This window comes from Rhea americana, unplaced genomic scaffold (genome assembly GCF_003343005.1).
Source record: "Rhea americana isolate MKP2758 unplaced genomic scaffold, rheAme1 scaffold_46, whole genome shotgun sequence".
NCBI classification, from domain to species: domain Eukaryota; kingdom Metazoa; phylum Chordata; class Aves; order Rheiformes; family Rheidae; genus Rhea; species Rhea americana.
Window position 1 is genome coordinate 5,542,975 of NW_028186601.1, and position 5,785 is coordinate 5,548,759.

Consider the following 5,785-nt stretch of genomic DNA (forward strand, 5'->3'; position numbering starts at 1 on the left):
GCGGGGGGAGCCCCGCCGGGCGCGTTCATCGTTAACAGTCACTTCCTCGTCCCCCCTCCCCCCGCCGCGGACGGAGCGGCCCGTCGAGGGAAAGGCGGCAGCGGGCTGTGGCCAAGCCGCCGCCGCGGCCGTTGGCGGCCGGCCGTTGGCGGTTGACGGTTGGCCGTTGGCGGCCGCGCGGGGCCGAGGCTGAGAGAGGTCGCGCGAGGCGGCGGCGCCGCCCGGGAGGCTGCTGCCCGGCCCGGCCCGGCCCGGCCCGCTCCGCGCACCGAGGGGCGTTTCAGGCAAACGGCGGAAAGAAGCAACTGCGGAGGCCGTGGGCCATGGCTCGCGAGGCCCCCGAGCCGGCAGCCCGGCCCGGCTGCTTCCGTGGTTCGTGTGGTGCCCAGGGAAGCGTCGGCCTTCGCAGGATGGTTTTGTGGTGGTGGAAGTTGGACTCTTCGGTGGGTTTAGGCCTTTTTTTTTTTTCCTCCCCTTGCCACCCAAGGTTGGGCCGAACTGGGTTTGATGTTGGTGAATGCCTCGGTGCAGAAGGTGGTTTGCGTTTGCGGCGGAGGGATGAAGTTGTTCCAGGAGATGACAGCCGTGCTCGGAGCTGAGTGTGGGGGCGGGAGTCAGAGGGTCTACCCCATCAGGAGCGGAAAGSCTACAAGAAAATTGGAAAGCTGGAACGAGGTGTTTGTTGAGCAGGGCTCTATGACAGAGGTGAAGCAGGTAAATGATGGGACATTACATCCTCACACTTTAACCCTGTCACACTTCAGCGCAGTACACACTGCTGTGTACTCTGCCTGAAGACCTAAGTGCTGTTATAAAGGATAGAATCAGGTTGTGTGGGTAGCACCTACTGCAGCCTTTTTTTCTGATGGGGAGAAAGAGGTTTTATTCCCCCAAGAAATCAGGTCAGTTTGAGAAGAGGGAGTAGAAAGGTGGCAGAGAGACTTTCATCTGCACTCGCTCACCCATTCTCAGTCTCCCTTGCTCTAGGGACAAGACCAGACCCCACTGATTCCTCCTGCCACCACATTCTTAACTCCTGTTCTTCCTGAGACATCTTTCTATCCTAGGAATCAAACTTCACTGCTTATAATCTCTACTTTACGAACCGTGCCATATACATAAAACATAGAAATGGGATAGATCACTATATCACTTTGTGATCTTTATAAGAAAGTTAACTAATTGAAGGAAGAAAAATACATCRAATTTATGGTGTCTTAGGTGAAGGTACCTTTTATCTTCAGCTTCATCTGGTGAGGCAATGTAGTAAAAAGCATATTCATATTTATATGACAACAATGTATTGCATTCTTGGGGCCCTTCTCATCTTTCACCTCCCTCATTTGAAATCAAACTTGTCTCTATAAAATCTTTGTTACTATGTTAGTATAAAAGTTAGCATGGGATGGCAATCGGGCACAAATACCTCTAACTGAGTCTCAGCCATATCTGTATTCATAGTAACTAAACAAATTAAGCCAATTCATAATAAATCAGTTTTAAGTCAGTCTAAGGATAACCCCACAAAGATTTCTATCATTTTTAACTGAACAGAATTATAAAAAAAATCAGCTAGATTATTGGAGCTTTACTTGAACATAACATATAAGTTAGCCTTTCTTTTCCTCTGTTCCGTAGTTTTAGGAAAGAAACGTCATTATCTGTCAATCCTATCAACAGTTGTTAATGCCATCTGAATTTTAAGTAGCAAATACTAGTATTGAAGTTTTCAGACTGTATTCATACATTTTCAGACATTATTCATAAAATGTTAGTATGAATTGTTTTGTATAATATATTTTGAGGAAGCCATAAAGCTTCATAAATCAATGAAGAGAAATAGAATAATTTATTTATTCTGTCATTTTGAATACACAATTACTATGTAATCTTAAAGCAAGTTGAGCCTTACAGGCACACTGGAACTGTGATTCTTATGGAGAAATAATGGTAGAATGCTGTAACACTTTAAGTTAATGAARCCCTCCTGATAATTGCAGTAGTGCTAAGATTTCTTCCCAAATATGTCTTATGCTGAAAGAGGTTTTTGAAACCCCAAAGAAGTTACTTGTATGAGAACAGTAAATAGGATTAACCTCAATTTGAGTATCCTCTTTTTAAAATATCTTTATTATGAGAAACATTTGGATGTACTTTCTCATTTTTACCATATGAAGCATATAGGAAGGAGCAGAGGAGGATCACTGATGAGCACTTTTGAAAATGCCACCTTTCCCAAGGTAGAAATGCTGCTGATGTGTAATTTTTACAGGAAAAAAGCCAACGTTTGATGCCATCTGTGGTCCTGGATCAAAACCAAACTGTAATTCAAACTGGAGTGGAGTTTTTTGTTCTAATACTGGGTCAGATACAAAACTGTCTTTAGCAGCCTGCTCTCAGGAGAGATTCTCTTAGAATGAAGTAGTCGGGAGACTGAATTACTGCTCAACGTCAGGGAAAGTATTCCAAGGTCAAAGTTAGGAATATAAGTGGAAAATGTAGTAATGAACTCTTCTGATCTGAAGTTGTCAGAAATGACAACTGTTACTTAGTTGATACTTARTTTAGATGGAGAATACACCCTGAAAATTACTGTAATGAGGTAGGTAGGCAGGCAGGCAAGGTGCTCATAGTTTTACAGATGAGCCTTTTGCTTCATCCTGAAGATTGAAATCAAATTGAAAGTGTTAGAATCCACCAYTAGCTGAGCAGGTCAAACAAGCCCTACCTGATCCAACCTGATGCACATTCTTCATGATTTACAAGATTATTATAAACTTATCTATTAGTCAAAATTAGTTAACGTTATTTCTGACCAGACCAGCCTTGCTTCCTGTAGAATACAGGCTGTGTAGAGGAAAAATAAAATGGTCATGTAATACACTATTGAAAATCTAGAGCTTATCTTCGGAGCTTACAGGAACAATTAGTATGTATTTTTCCAGTAAGCTACTATTTTTCATACTATGTTTGCTTGTTTGTTTGTGTAGTGGCTTCTGGTTTTCTGTGGCGTTGTTGCTGTAAAGATTCAGTGTAGAATTCAACTGTTTAAATCCTTACCTCATGTTTACATTATTTGCTCCATAGCAGCTAGTATCAATGTTGTTTAGACTTGCCAGCACTGGGCAAAGAAAGTACGAGTGTATAAGTAAGGCTTAACTAGGGTTGCTAATTGCAGTAAGTGCCTAAAACTGGCTTTCAGAAAGCTGTTAAAAGAAGTCTATGGGATAAAAGATGTTAGAGATATATTTATATTAAAACAGTGTTGTAAAGCAGTTTAGCGAGAGAACAGATGTTTGAAAACAGTTCTCAGTAGGCCAGGATTACCATGTATTTTTATTTGTGTATTTCTATCTCATTGATGGCTGTTGATGCAAGACATACCCTCTTGCAGTAGGTTCAAAGACAACCACCTACTACTAATTTTATGATAGGTAACATTTAATGTTAATATTCTCTATAAACCTTCCTTTGTAGTAATCTTCTGTATCAAACTACATTTATTGGAATTTGTGCAGACCTTGATCCTTTACTGACTTAAATGAAGCTGTTGTATACATCAGTGTAAGCTTAACAGAGATTTTAGTGCAACCCTGATAATACCCCAAGTGTATCATTTTTATGTTCTAATAACCAGTTATTCTACAGCATTCAATTTTAACTGTAAGAACGTAATTTTAAGTAACAGAAATCCTAATAAGTTTACTTCTAATGTTTCACAATAAAAACATTAAAATGCTATCTAAATAAAAGATGTTGTCATTGATAGTAACTACTTGTGGATTTCTGCCATGCCACCTGAAAACTGCAACTTGTGCTCCCCAAGCAGGTCTGCTGAGATCCCTTTAGCAACTTCAAGCTCTCAAATGCCTACAAATCACAAAGGAACAGTGCCAGTTCACCAGTGTAGAGGGGGATGGAATAGCAAGCATATCCTGGCCACTGGGCAGGGTGTGGAGCTTACCATGGCACTTTCTATTTGAAATGCTGATTTGCGTTTCTTTTAGAGTCATCAAAGCAGTATGGAATCGTGTAAGAAAAAAATGAGGCATTTTTATTTTCATTTTATTCATTATTAATATAGAAATCATATTTCTGAAAGATGGCTGAGTATCCTCAGAAATATTCTATGTATCTGCAACTCCAGTCTTAGACAGCAGCAGTATGGCACACAGAATGCCGTCTCAGCCTGGAGAAGTCATTTTTAGTGGTGAAACTAGCTCAGATTGTCAAAATCCTTTCTAGATTGAAACACTGGGACAGTTAAGAAGGTGGTTAAGTCTGATGGTAGACTGGAATATTAGGTTAACACTTGATTAGCAGACATCAGACTACCAATTTATTTCATAGCAATTACAGTTTTGGAACCAGTTCAATAGAATTTAATATACAAGGATAACTTTTCTGTAGATGCTTTGATCTATGTGATAGCATTTTTTAGTGATTCACCCAAGCATTTTGCAACATGGAGAAAATATCGTTAGGTCACCTAATGACTGTAATTTTGCTTTAGTGAAACGAGGGTAAAAAAGAATAAAAAAGCATCTCTGAAAGACAATTTAATGTGATTAATCCCAATCAGGAACTCTAGAAATACCTCAGATTAAAATTCTGTGATGTCATTTGGGGCAGAGCTGGAGCACCTAAGCAATCTGACCTGTGAGAAAAATGTTTTGTGTGCATCTTCCAGTGGCTTTGTCCAGCTTCCTGCGTTAATCTACAGGATAATTGCATCATCACAGAACAAATCTGCAAATTCATAGGCACATTTTGAGTTATCCTAATTTGGGCTATTTGGGGAAGATAAAATGCTATTAGTTTAGGTTGTGAACAGTTCCTGGGAAGGTTCAGAAGAAAATTTTTCTATAGGGCTGATCTATCCTTTTCTTTTTTAGTTACTGTAATAGTCATTTTTTTTAATTGCCGGTAGTAGTTTAAAACCAACACTTTTTTTTTTCTCCCAAATTAAAGGATCTTTTATTTTATTTTTTAATTCACGGAATTCCCTCAGGTGTGTGCATGAGCTGACAGTTTTTCCTGGTGCTGCAATGAGTGCCTGAGGGAGCTGGGCTGGGCTTCCCAGAGCTCAGTGGAGGCCCAGGCCTAAGGGGCTGTGAATGGAGAGTGGGAATGGCCCAGCGAGGGCTGGCCACTGAGACTGCTGCTCTTTGCTCCTCTTTTACTTGCCTGCTGGACAGGCCTCCCAACTGTTTGTGAGCCAGCTCCTGAACCATCGTGATTTACAGTGCATCATTTTAAAGGAATCTGAAATAGGTTTTCCACATGTTAATCACCTCCCGAGAGCTTCAAATCTGTTTGCACAAGTTATAAGGCTGTTGAGAGTTAAAAAAAAAAATCAAAAAAATCCATAGGTCTAAAATACTGCTTTGAAATAATAAGCATTCCAAAACCAATAAAGAGTGTGTCTCTTTTTGCTCTAACAATTTGCCTTAAAATAGGTGCGAGTGTTCCAGTATGCAGAAGGTGAAGGATGGTGTATAAACAATTGCTTGTTTACTTTTCCCACACTCGGGAACCAGAGTAAATGCAGCCTAAAGAATCCCTAGAAACACTTTCCAGTCAGGGCAACAGGAACTGAGAAACAAAGCTTTGAACATTATCATCCTGTTCACTAAAATTAATGCAATTATTCCTTAAAATAGGTCAATACTGTAATCAAATAGGAAGGTACTTAAGGAATCACAGCAAGTGGAAAGGGCTGCTTTCAGGATCTGTTGGGAAAGAGGGGTAGTGTTGATAGCCCCTGGGCTGTTGCTCAGTTATC